The 13568-nt window shown below is 42.7% G+C and overlaps 5 non-coding genes across 5 annotated transcripts; 4 read left to right on the forward strand and 1 right to left on the reverse strand.

Moving 5' to 3' along the window:
• Positions 1-419: 419 nt before the first annotated feature.
• On the reverse strand, positions 420-492 carry TRNAT-GGU (transfer RNA threonine (anticodon GGU)). The gene has a single exon. It is a non-coding gene; the product is annotated as a tRNA-Thr (tRNA).
• Positions 493-2959: 2467 nt separating this feature from the next.
• Positions 2960-3032, forward strand: TRNAT-GGU (transfer RNA threonine (anticodon GGU)). Its single transcript has one exon. It is a non-coding gene; the product is annotated as a tRNA-Thr (tRNA).
• Positions 3033-6901: 3869 nt separating this feature from the next.
• On the forward strand, positions 6902-6974 carry TRNAT-GGU (transfer RNA threonine (anticodon GGU)). Its single transcript has one exon. It is a non-coding gene; the product is annotated as a tRNA-Thr (tRNA).
• A 2837-nt stretch (positions 6975-9811) lies between these two features.
• On the forward strand, positions 9812-9884 carry TRNAT-GGU (transfer RNA threonine (anticodon GGU)). The gene has a single exon. It is a non-coding gene; the product is annotated as a tRNA-Thr (tRNA).
• Positions 9885-12284: 2400 nt separating this feature from the next.
• On the forward strand, positions 12285-12357 carry TRNAT-GGU (transfer RNA threonine (anticodon GGU)). The gene has a single exon. It is a non-coding gene; the product is annotated as a tRNA-Thr (tRNA).
• Positions 12358-13568: the final 1211 nt, after the last annotated feature.

The raw sequence follows: 13568 nt of genomic DNA on the forward strand, positions 1-13568 counted from the left end.
CACCAACTTTTCGGTTATTAGCTGAACGCGCTAACCATTTCGCTACGGAAGCCCAAAAATTAAACGTTCGTCAGGTATTGTGGAAAAACTCTGACTTTTTACGTCACATCGGAGACCTCACAACACAGTTCCTGGTTAGGCTCGAACCACCAACCTTTCGGTTAACAACCGAACGCGCTAACCATTGCGCCACGGAAGCCAAAAAATTAAATGGTCGTCAGGTATTGTGGAAATACTCTGACATTTTCCGTTACATCTGAGACCTCACAAAACCCCTCCCGTATAGGCTCGAACCACCAACCTATTAGTTAAAAGCCGAACGCACTAACCATTGCGCCATGGAAGCCCAAAAATTAAATGGTCGTCAGGTATTGTGGAAAAACTCTGATTTTTACGTCACATTTGAGACTTCACAACACCTCTCCCGGGTTGGCTCGAACCACCAACCTTTCGGTTACCAGCTGAACGCGCTAACCATTGCGCTACGGAAGCGGCTGTTACCCGAAAGGTTGGTGGATCGAGCCCATCCGGGAGCGGTGTTGTAAGGTCTCAGATGTGACGTAAAAGGTAAGAGTTTTTCCACAATACCTGACGACCATTTAATTTTTGGGCTTCCGTAGCGCAATGGTTAGCGCGTTCAGCTGTTAACCGAAAGGTTGGTGGTTCGAGCCCACCCGGGAGAGATGTTGTGGGGTCTCAGATGTAGCGTGAAAAGTCATAACTTCTCCACAATACCTGACAACCATTTAATACCCGAGCTTCGGTGGCTCAATGGTTAGCGCGTTCGGCTGTTAACCGAAAGGTTGGTGGTTCGAGCCCACCCGGGAGAGATGTTGTGTGGTCTCAGATGTAGCGTGAAAAGTCATAACTTTTCCACATTACCTGACTACCATTTAATTTCTGAGCTTCCGTGGCTCAATAGTTAGCGCGTTCGGCTGTTAACCAATAGGTTGGTGGTTCGAGCCTAACCGGGAGCGGTGTTGTGAGGTCTCAGATGTAACGTAAAATGTCAGAGTTTTTCCACAATACCTGACTAACATTCAATTTTTGGGCTTCCGTGGCTCAATGGTTAGCGCGTTCGGCTGTTAACCGAAAGGTTGGTGGTTCGAGCCCACCCGGGGAGGTGTTGTGTGTTCTCAGATGTAGCGTGAAAAGTCATAACTTTTCCACAATACCTGACAACCATTTAATTTTTGGGCTTCCGTGGCGCAATGGTTAGCGCGTTCGGCTGTTATTTGAAAGGTTGGTGGTTCGAGCCCACCCGGGAGAGGTAATGTGGCGTCTCAGATGTAACGTTAAAAGCCAAATTTTTTCCACAATACCTGACGAACATTTAATTTTTGGGCTTCCGTGACACAATGGTTAGCGCGTTCAGCTGTTAACCGATAGGTTGGTGGTTCGCTCTAATCTTGGGGCGGTTTTGTGAGGTCTCAGATGTGACGTAAAAAGTCAGAGTTTTTCCACATTACCTGACGAACATTTAATTTTTGGGCTTCCGTGGCGCAATGTTTTGCGAGTTCAGCTGTTAACCGAAAGGTTGGTGTTTCCAGCCCATCCAGGAGAGGTGTTGTGGGGTCTCAGATGTAGCGTAAAAAGTCAAAACTTTCCACAATACGTAACAACCATTTAATAACTGAGCTTCCGCGGCTCAATAGTTAGCGCGTTCGGCTGTTAACCAATAGGTTGGTGGTTCGAGCCCACTGGGGAGCGGTTTTGTGGGATCTCAAATGTAACGTAAAAAGCCAAAGTTCTTCCACAATACCTGACGACCATTTAATTTTTGGGCTTCCGTGGCGCAATGGTTAGCGCGTTCGGCTTTTAACTAATAGGTTGTTGGTTCGAGCCTATCCGGGAGCGGTGTTGTGAGGTCTCAGATGTAACGTAAAATGTCAGAGTTTTTCCACAATACCTGACGACCATTTAATTTTTGGGCTTCCGTGGCGCAATGGTTAGCGCGTACGGCTTTTAACTAATAGGTTGATGGTTCGAGTCTATCCGGGAGCGGTGTTGTGAGGTCTCAGATGTAACGTAAAATGTCAGAGTTTTTTCCACAATATCTGACGAACATTTAATTTTTGGGCTTCCGTGGCGCAATGTTTAGCGCGTTCGGCTGTTAACCGAAAGGTTGTTGGTTCGAGCCCACCCAGGAGAGGTGTTGTGGGGTCTCAGATGTAGCGTGAAAAGTCATAACTTTTCCACAATACCTGACAACCATTTAATTTCCGATTTTCCGTGGCTCAATGGTTACAAGTTCGGCTGGTAACGGAAAGGTTGGTGGTTCGAGCCCACCCGGGAGAGATGTTGTGTGGTCTCAGATGTAGCGTGAAAAGTCATAACTTTTCCACATTACCTGACTACCATTTAATTTCTGAGTTTCCGTGGCTCAATAGTTAGCGCGTTCGGCTGTTAACCAATAGGTTGGTGGTTCGAGCCTATCCGGGAGCGGTGTTGTGAGGTCTCAGATGTAACGTAAAATGTCAGAGTTTTTCCACAATACCTGACTAACATTCAATTTTTGGGCTTCCGTGGCTCAATGGTTAGCGCGTTCGGCTGTTAACCGAAAGGTTGGTGGTTCGAGCCCACCCGGGGAGGTGTTGTGTGTTCTCAGATGTAGCGTGAAAAGTCATAACTTTTCCACAATACCTGACAACCATTTAATTTTTGGGCTTCCGTGGCGCAATGGTTAGCGCGTTCGGCTGTTATTCGAAAGGTTGGTGGTTCGAGCCCACCCGGGAGAGGTATTGTGGCGTCTCAGATGTAACGTTAAAAGCCAAATTTTTTCCACAATACCTGACGAACATTTAATTTTTTGGCTTCCGTGGCGCAATGGTTAGCGCGTTCGGTTGTTAACCGAAAGGTTGGTGGTTCGAGCCTAACCAGGAACTGTGTTGTGAGGTCTCAGATGTGACGTAAAAAGTCAGAGTTTTTCCACAATACCTGACGAACGTTTAATTTTTGGGCTTCCGTGGCGCAATGGTTAGCGCGTTCAGCTGGTAACCGAAAGGTTGGTGGTTCGAGCCCACCCGGGAGAGGTGTTGTGAAGTCTCAGATGTAGCGTGAAAAGTTATAACTTTTCCACAATACCTGACAACCATTTAATTTCTGAGCTTCCGTGGCGCAATGGTTAGCGCGTTCACCTGTTAACCGAAAGGTTGGTGGTTCGAGCCCACCCGGGAGAGGTGTAATGGGGTCTCAGATGTAGCGTGAAAAGTCATAACTTTTCCACAATACCTGACAACCATTTAATTTCTGAGCTTCCGTGGCTCAATGGTTAGCGCGTTCGGCTGTTAACTAATAGTTTGGTGGTTCGAGTCTATCCGGGAGCGGTGTTGTGAGGTCTCAGATGTTACGTAAAATGTCAGAGTTTTTTCCACAATATCGGACGAACATTTAATTTTTGGGCTTCCGTCGCGCAATGGTTAGCGCGTTCGGCTGTTAACCGAAAGGTTGTTGGTTCGAGCCCACCCAGGAGAGGTGTTGTGGGGTCTCAGATGTAGCGTGAAAAGTCATAACTTTTCCACAATACCTGACAACCATTTAATTTCCGAGCTTCCGTGGCTCAATGGTTAGCGCGTTCGGCTGTTAACCGAAAGGTTGGTGGTTCGAGCCCACCCGGGAGCAGTGTTGTGTGGTCCCAGATGTGACGTAAAAAGTCGGAGATTTTCCACAATACCTGACGACCATTCAATTTTTGGGCTTCCGTTGCGCAATGGTTAGCGCGTTCGGCTGTTAACCGAAAGGTTAGTGGTTCGGGCCCACCCACGATAGGTGTTGTGGGGTCTCAGATGTAGCGTGAAAAGTCATAACTTTTCCACAATACCTGACAACCATTTAATTTCTGAGCTTCCTTGGAGCAATGGTTAGCGCGCTCAGCTGTTATTCAAAAGGTTGGTGGTTCGAGCCCACCCGGGAGCAGTGTTGTGAGGTCTCAGATGTGACGTAAAAAGTCAGAGTTTTTCCACAATACCTGACGACCATTTAATTTTTCGCCTTCCGTGGCGCACTGGTTAGCGTGTTCGGCTGTTAACCGAAAGGGTGGTGGTTCGAGCCCACCCGGGAGAGGTGTTGTGGGGTCTCAGATGTAACGTAAAATGTCAGAGTTTTTCCAAAATACCTGACGGCCATTTAATTTTTTGGCCTCCGTGGCGCAATGGTTAGCGCGTTCGGCTGTTAACCGAAAGGTTGGTGGTTCGAGCCCAACCAGGAACTGTGTTGTGAGGTCTCAGATGTGACGTAAAAAGTTTATTTATTTCATGTTTACATTAGATTCGTTTCATAAGGGCCTAAGTCAACTAGCGACTTTTTAGCCCTGCTTCGCATAGATTTTTATAACAAAACAAATAATGAAATTCTAGTAGTTAAAACTGATAATAAATTAATAAATAAATTAATTTAAAAACAAAGTTAATAATAAAAACAAAGTTTAAATCAAAAAATCAAAAAAGTTGAGCCTATTATATTATTTCGATTAATTGAATCTTAAACAGCTAATCCAAATTGAAGAGGGTTATTATCATAAAGGGTTTATTATCTAGGAGGTCCCAATTTAAATTCTTATCAGTTTTAATAATATATGTTCTTTTAGTTTGAATTTGAATAGTTTAATATTATCCAAATCTCGTATTTCTTGGGGAAGGGTGTTAAATAGGTAATATCCTATTGGATAGAATCCCGTTGGATCGAATTCAAATTTCTAAAATTGTAGCCAAATTTAAAACAATTTATAGCCCAAAGAGCGATTTTCTACTGAATGGGAATATTTAAATGGAAGAGCTTTCGACTGAATGGGATGGGTTTACGCATATAAAATCATAGCGTTTTCCTTGAGTTGCCGGGCTCCAGTAGCGCAATGGATAAAGTGATTTGGATGATCGAAGAAGTTAAGCAGCATCGAGCGCCGTCAGTACTTGGGAGGGAGATCTCTTAATGGTAAGGTTAGATTACGTTAGGTATGGTTAGGTTAGGGTTAGACAATTTCCAAAAATGGAAGTTATTTTCTGAAATTTATTGAAGAATGTTATTGGTGAACACATATTATTTTCTGCAGTATCAAGAAGTTTAATAAGAAAATCAATTTTATTTTTAGGTTAGGTTAGGTTAGGTTAGGTTAGGTTAGGTTTGGTTAGTTTTGGTTAGGTTTGGTTAGGTTTGGTTAGGTCAGGTTAGGTTAGGTTAGGTTAGGTTAGGTTAGGTTAGGTTAGGTTAGGTTAGTTTAGTTTAGGTTAGTTTAGGTTAGGTTAGGTTAGGTTTGGTTAGGTTTGGTTAGGTTAGGTTAGGTTAGGTTTGGTTAGGTTTGGTTAGGTTAGGTTAGGTTAGGTTAGGTTAAGTTAAGTTAGGTTAGGTTAGGTTAGGTTAGTTTAGGTTAGGTTTGGATAGTTTTGGTTAGGTTTGGTTAGGTCAGGTTAGGTTAGGTTTGGTCAGGTTAGGTTAGGTTAGGTTAGGTTAGTTTAGGTTAGGTTAGGTTTGGTTAGGTTTGGTTAGGTTAGGTTAGGTTTGGTTAGGTTAGGTTAGGTTAGGTTAGGTTAGGTTAGGTTAGGTTAGGTTAGGTCAGGTTAGGTTTGGTTAGGTTTGGTTTGGTATGGTTTGGTTAGGTTTGGTTTGGTTTGGTTTGGTTTGGTTTGGTTTGGTTAGGTTTGGTTTGGTTAGGTTAGGGTTGGTTTGGTTTGGTTAGGTTTGGTTTGGTTTGGTTAGGTTTGGTTTGGTTTGGTTAGGTTTGGTTAGGTTTGGTTAGGTTTGGTTAGGTTTGGTTAGGTGTGGTTAGGTTTGGTTAGGTTTGGTTAGGTTTGGTTAGGTTAGGTTAGGTTAGGTTAGGTTAGTAATATTTTATAAATCATTTAACAATGTTACGCCTTTTCCAAAATATTGAAATTTAGCTTCATGGACTTCTCCAAAAATATGCCTTTTCCAAAACATTACTGTTATATTAGGTTACGTTTGGTTTAGTATTTTCTGCAACAACAAGAAGTTTAATAGGAAAATCAATAGAAAAATAGGATTGAAAGGAAAATTCATGATTGGAAAACCGCCCAAATTGCGGTATTCGGTCTAATGGGATTCGGTCGAACGAGACATTCGATCCAATGGTATTCGACTCAATGGTAGACAATCGTTAAATAACATCGGACCCATATAAAATACGGAATTTAATTTTTTCGAGGTGTTACACTTGCTTACACTAAGTGTATCTTTAGACCTAGTATAAACGATTTTGTTAGCTCTGATCGTAAAGAAGGAATTCGTTAATTAATCTCTATATAATAATGTTAATGTTACAAAGTTTACTACTTCGCTTATTTTTAACAGACGAGACTTTTCGAAGAGAGGTTCCGTATGAGCAAGGAAAGGAACATTATAAATATTTCTTATGGTGCGTTTTTGGATAATTTGTATTCTCTTAATGTTATGATTAGTAGTCCAACCCCAGATGGATATCCCGTATGTAAGGGCTGAGTAGAATAAGGAGTAGTAAATTTCAAATAGTGTAGCTCTCGGGACTAAGTTTTTGCAGTGATGTATTAGTCCACAGGCTTTAGCTAGTCCCTTACATACCATGTCGACTTGAATATTCCATTTTAAGTTTTCATTTAGCCAAATCCCCATGTATTTATAATTTGTGACTCGTTTAAGAATACGACTATTAATAGTAACCTTTTCGTAAGTGTTTTTGTCGTTGCTGTTGTTGGAGAATATGATATATTCCGTTTTGTCTGTGTCAGAGTTTTTCCACAATACCTGACGAACGTTTAACTTTTGGGCTTCCGTAGCGCAATGGTTAGCGCGTTCAGCTGCTAACCGAAAGCTTGGTGGTTTGAGCCCACCCGGGAGAGATGTTGTGGGGTCTCAGATGTAACGTAAAAAGTCAAAGTTTTTCCAGAATACCTGAAAAACATTTAATTTTTGGGCTTCCGTGGCGCAATGGTTAGCGCGTTCAGCTGGTAACCGAAAGGTTGGTGGTTCGAGCCCACCCGGGAGAGGTGTTGTGAAGTCTCAGATGTAGCGTGAAAAGTCATAACTTTTCCACAATACCTGACAACCATTTAACTTCTGAGCTTCCGTGGCTCAATGGTTAGCGCGTTCGGCTGTTAACTAATAGTTTGGTGGTTCGAGTCTATCCGGGAGCGGTTTTGTGAGGTCTCAGATGTAACGTAAAATGTCAGAGTTTTTTCCACAATACCTGACGAACGTTTAATTTTTGGGCTTCCGTAGCGAAATGGTTAGCGCGTTCGGCTGTTAACCGAAAGGTTGTTGGTTCGAGCCCACCCAGGAGAGGTGTTGTGGGGTCTCAGATGTAGCGTGAAAAGTCATAACTTTTCCACAATACCTGACAACCATTTAATTTCCGAGCTTCCGTGGCTCAATGGTTAGCGCGTTCGGCTGTTAACCGAAAGGTTGGTGGTTCGAGCCCACCCGGGAGCAGTGTTGTGTGTAGGACTGTTCACGAGCCGAGCTGAGCGAGCTTTTTAAAAGCTCGGCTCGGCTCGAGTCAAAAAAACGGCGGCTCGGCTCGAGTCGAGCCGAGCTGGGTCTTGGCTCGGCTCTAGCTCGGCTCGGCTCGAAAATGATCGAGCCGAGCCGAGCTGGCTCGATTAATATATACATGTTTTAAAAAATTGCTACTACCAACGTCAAACTTGAGAGCGACTGTAAATACCATCTCATGTTTAGGAATTTAGTGGTTCAGTAAAACCCGCTCGGTAAAATATGCTCAAGGTTAGAGACGAGAAATTTTTCCCACGCTTTATTAAGTTTATTTCATGTAAAAATACAACGGAACACTATTGGTGGAGAGAATTAAGACTTAAAGGAAAGCACTATATAAGTGACTAAGCTCGCGAGCCGGCTCGCGAGTCGTAGTGGCTCGATGCCTGTCGGCTCGGCTCGGCTCGACCATAAAAAAGCTCGCTCGTTAATTAATCGAGCCGCAAAAGTGGCGGCTCGGCTCGGCTCGAACTCGGCTCGCTCGTCACGAGCCCGAGCTGGCTCGAGCTCGTGAACAGTCCTAGTTGTGTGGTCCCAGATGTGACGTAAAAAGTCGGAGATTTTCCACAATACCTGACGACCATTCAATTTTTGGGCTTCCGTTGCGCAATGGTTAGCGCGTTCGGCTGTTAACCGAAAGGTTAGTGGTTCGGGCCCACCCAGGATAGGTGTTGTGGGGTCTCAGATGTAGCGTGAAAAGTCATAACTTTTCCACAATACCTGACAACCATTTAATTTCTGAGCTTCCTTGGAGCAATGGTTAGCGCGCTCAGCTGTTATTCAAAAGGTTGGTGGTTCGAGCCCACCCGGGAGCAGTGTTGTGAGGTCTCAGATGTGACGTAAAAAGTCAGAGTTTTTCCACAATACCTGACGACCATTTAATTTTTCGCCTTCCGTGGCTCACTGGTTAGCGTGTTCGGCTGTTAACCGAAAGGTTGGTGGTTCGAGCCCACCCGGGAGAGGTGTTGTGGGGTCTCAGATGTAACGTAAAATGTCAGAGTTTTTCCACAATACCTGACGGCCATTTAATTTTTTGGCTTCCGTGGCGCAATGGTTAGCGCGTTCGGCTGTTAACCGAAAGGTTGGTGGTTCGAGCCCAACCAGGAACTGTGTTGTGAGGTCTCAGATGTGACGTAAAAAGTTTATTTATTTCATGTTTACATTAGATTCGTTTCATAAGGGCCTAAGTCAACTAGCGACTTTTTAGCCCTGCTTCGCATAGATTTTTATAACAAAACAAATAATAAAATTCTAGTAGTTAAAACTGATAATAAATTAATAAATAAATTAATTTAAAAACAAAGTTAATAATAAAAACAAAGTTTAAATCAAAAAATCAAAAAAGTTGAGCCTATTATATTATTTCGATTAATTGAATCTTAAACAGCTAATCCAAATTGAAGAGGGTTATTATCATAAAGGGTTTATTATCTAGGAGGTCCCAATTTAAATTCTTATCAGTTTTAATAATATATGTTCTTTTAGTTTGAATTTGAATAGTTTAATATTATCCAAATCTCGTATTTCTTGGGGAAGGGTGTTAAATAACATCGGACCCATATAAAATACGGAATTTAATTTTTTCGAGGTGTTACACTTGCTTACTTTAAGTGTATCTTTAGACCTAGTATAAACGATTTTGTTAGCTCTGATCGTAAAGAAGGAATTCGTTAATTAATCTCTATATAATAATGTTAATGTTACAAAGTTTTTTACTTCGCTTATTTTTAACAGACGAGACTTTTCGAAGAGAGGTTCCGTATGAGCAAGGAAAGGAACATTATAAATATTTCTTATGGTGCGTTTTTGGATAATTTGTATTCTCTTAATGTTATGATTAGTAGTCCAACCCCAGATGGATATCCCGTATGTAAGGGCTGAGTAGAATAAGGAGTAGTAAATTTCAAATAGTGTAGCTCTCGGGACTAAGTTTTTGCAGTGATGTATTAGTCCACAGGCTTTAGCTAGTCCCTTACATACCATGTCGACTTGAATATTCCATTTTAAGTTTTCATTTAGCCAAATCCCCATGTATTTATAATTTGTGACTCGTTTAAGAATACGACTATTAATAGTAACCTTTTCGTAAGTGTTTTTGTCGTTGCTGTTGTTGGAGAATATGATATATTCCGTTTTGTCTGTGTCAGAGTTTTTCCACAATACCTGACGAACGTTTAACTTTTGGGCTTCCGTAGCGCAATGGTTAGCGCGTTCAGCTGCTAACCGAAAGCTTGGTGGTTTGAGCCCACCCGGGAGAGATGTTGTGGGGTCTCAGATGTAACGTAAAAAGTCAAAGTTTTTCCAGAATACCTGACGAACATTTAATTTTTGGGCTTCCGTGGCGCAATGGTTAGCGCGTTCAGCTGGTAACCGAAAGGTTGGTGGTTCGAGCCCACCCGGGAGAGGTGTTGTGAAGTCTCAGATGTAGCGTGAAAAGTCATAACTTTTCCACAATACCTGACAACCATTTAATTTCTGAGCTTCCGTGGCGCAATGGTTAGCGCGTTTACCTGTTAACCGAAAGGTTGGTGGTTCGAGCCCACCCGGGAGAGGTGTAATGGGGTCTCAGATGTAGCGTGAAAAGTCATAACTTTTCCACAATACCTGACAACCATTTAACTTCTGAGCTTCCGTGGCTCAATGGTTAGCGCGTTCGGCTGTTAACTAATAGTTTGGTGGTTCGAGTCTATCCGGGAGCGGTTTTGTGAGGTCTCAGATGTAACGTAAAATGTCAGAGTTTTTTCCACAATACCTGACGAACGTTTAATTTTTGGGCTTCCGTAGCGAAATGGTTAGCGCGTTCGGCTGTTAACCGAAAGGTTGTTGGTTCGAGCCCACCCAGGAGAGGTGTTGTGGGGTCTCAGATGTAGCGTAAAAAGTCATAACTTTTCCACAATACCTGACAACCATTTAATTTCCGAGCTTCCGTGGCTCAATGGTTAGCGCGTTCGGCTGTTAACCGAAAGGTTGGTGGTTCGAGCCCACCCGGGAGCAGTGTTGTGTGGTCCCAGATGTGACGTAAAAAGTCGGAGATTTTCCACAATACCTGACGACCATTCAATTTTTGGGCTTCCGTTGCGCAATGGTTAGCGCGTTCGGCTGTTAACCGAAAGGTTAGTGGTTCGGGCCCACCCAGGATAGGTGTTGTGGGGTCTCAGATGTAGCGTGAAAAGTCATAACTTTTCCACAATACCTGACAACCATTTAATTTCTGAGCTTCCTTGGAGCAATGGTTAGCGCGCTCAGCTGTTATTCAAAAGGTTGGTGGTTCGAGCCCACCCGGGAGCAGTGTTGTGAGGTCTCAGATGTGACGTAAAAAGTCAGAGTTTTTCCACAATACCTGACGACCATTTAATTTTTCGCCTTCCGTGGCTCACTGGTTAGCGTGTTCGGCTGTTAACCGAAAGGTTGGTGGTTCGAGCCCACCCGGGAGAGGTGTTGTGGGGTCTCAGATGTAACGTAAAATGTCAGAGTTTTTCCACAATACCTGACGGCCATTTAATTTTTTGGCTTCCGTGGCGCAATGGTTAGCGCGTTCGGCTGTTAACCGAAAGGTTGGTGGTTCGAGCCCAACCAGGAACTGTGTTGTGAGGTCTCAGATGTGACGTAAAAAGTTTATTTATTTCATGTTTACATTAGATTCGTTTCATAAGGGCCTAAGTCAACTAGCGACTTTTTAGCCCTGCTTCGCATAGATTTTTATAACAAAACAAATAATAAAATTCTAGTAGTTAAAACTGATAATAAATTAATAAATAAATTAATTTAAAAACAAAGTTAATAATAAAAACAAAGTTTAAATCAAAAAATCAAAAAAGTTGAGCCTATTATATTATTTCGATTAATTGAATCTTAAACAGCTAATCCAAATTGAAGAGGGTTATTATCATAAAGGGTTTATTATCTAGGAGGTCCCAATTTAAATTCTTATCAGTTTTAATAATATATGTTCTTTTAGTTTGAATTTGAATAGTTTAATATTATCCAAATCTCGTATTTCTTGGGGAAGGGTGTTAAATAACATCGGACCCATATAAAATACGGAATTTAATTTTTTCGAGGTGTTACACTTGCTTACTTTAAGTGTATCTTTAGACCTAGTATAAACGATTTTGTTACCTCTGATCGTAAAGAAGGAATTCGTTAATTAATCTCTATATAATAATGTTAATGTTACAAAGTTTACTACTTCGCTTATTTTTAACAGACGAGACTTTTCGAAGAGAGGTTCCGTATGAGCAAGGAAAGGAACATTATAAATATTTCTTATGGTGCGTTTTTGGATAATTTGTATTCTCTTAATGTTATGATTAGTAGTCCAACCCCAGATGGATATCCCGTATGTAAGGGCTGAGTAGAATAAGGAGTAGTAAATTTCAAATAGTGTAGCTCTCGGGACTAAGTTTTTGCAGTGATGTATTAGTCCACAGGCTTTAGCTAGTCCCTTACATACCATGTCGACTTGAATATTCCATTTTAAGTTTTCATTTAGCCAAATCCCCATGTATTTATAATTTGTGACTCGTTTAAGAATACGACTATTAATAGTAACCTTTTCGTAAGTGTTTTTGTCGTTGCTGTTGTTGGAGAATATGATATATTCCGTTTTGTCTGTGTCAGAGTTTTTCCACAATACCTGACGAACGTTTAACTTTTGGGCTTCCGTAGCGCAATGGTTAGCGCGTTCAGCTGCTAACCGAAAGCTTGGTGGTTTGAGCCCACCCGGGAGAGATGTTGTGGGGTCTCAGATGTAACGTAAAAAGTCAAAGTTTTTCCAGAATACCTGACGAACATTTAATTTTTGGGCTTCCGTGGCGCAATGGTTAGCGCGTTCAGCTGGTAACCGAAAGGTTGGTGGTTCGAGCCCACCCGGGAGAGGTGTTGTGAAGTCTCAGATGTAGCGTGAAAAGTCATAACTTTTCCACAATACCTGACAACCATTTAATTTCTGAGCTTCCGTGGCGCAATGGTTAGCGCGTTTACCTGTTAACCGAAAGGTTGGTGGTTCGAGCCCACCCGGGAGAGGTGTAATGGGGTCTCAGATGTAGCGTGAAAAGTCATAACTTTTCCACAATACCTGACAACCATTTAACTTCTGAGCTTCCGTGGCTCAATGGTTAGCGCGTTCGGCTGTTAACTAATAGTTTGGTGGTTCGAGTCTATCCGGGAGCGGTTTTGTGAGGTCTCAGATGTAACGTAAAATGTCAGAGTTTTTTCCACAATACCTGACGAACGTTTAATTTTTGGGCTTCCGTAGCGAAATGGTTAGCGCGTTCGGCTGTTAACCGAAAGGTTGTTGGTTCGAGCCCACCCAGGAGAGGTGTTGTGGGGTCTCAGATGTAGCGTAAAAAGTCATAACTTTTCCACAATACCTGACAACCATTTAATTTCCGAGCTTCCGTGGCTCAATGGTTAGCGCGTTCGGCTGTTAACCGAAAGGTTGGTGGTTCGAGCCCACCCGGGAGCAGTGTTGTGTGGTCCCAGATGTGACGTAAAAAGTCGGAGATTTTCCACAATACCTGACGACCATTCAATTTTTGGGCTTCCGTTGCGCAATGGTTAGCGCGTTCGGCTGTTAACCGAAAGGTTAGTGGTTCGGGCCCACCCAGGATAGGTGTTGTGGGGTCTCAGATGTAGCGTGAAAAGTCATAACTTTTCCACAATACCTGACAACCATTTAATTTCTGAGCTTCCTTGGAGCAATGGTTAGCGCGCTCAGCTGTTATTCAAAAGGTTGGTGGTTCGAGCCCACCCGGGAGCAGTGTTGTGAGGTCTCAGATGTGACGTAAAAAGTCAGAGTTTTTCCACAATACCTGACGACCATTTAATTTTTCGCCTTCCGTGGCTCACTGGTTAGCGTGTTCGGCTGTTAACCGAAAGGTTGGTGGTTCGAGCCCACCCGGGAGAGGTGTTGTGGGGTCTCAGATGTAACGTAAAATGTCAGAGTTTTTCCACAATACCTGACGGCCATTTAATTTTTTGGCTTCCGTGGCGCAATGGTTAGCGCGTTCGGCTGTTAACCGAAAGGTTGGTGGTTCGAGCCCAACCAGGAACTGTGTTGTGAGGTCTCAGATGTGACGTAAAAAGTT

Source organism: Phalangium opilio, unplaced genomic scaffold (assembly GCF_054372755.1).
Source record: "Phalangium opilio isolate 3A_F unplaced genomic scaffold, DU_Popi_V2 ptg000209l_1, whole genome shotgun sequence".
NCBI lineage: Eukaryota > Metazoa > Arthropoda > Arachnida > Opiliones > Phalangiidae > Phalangium > Phalangium opilio.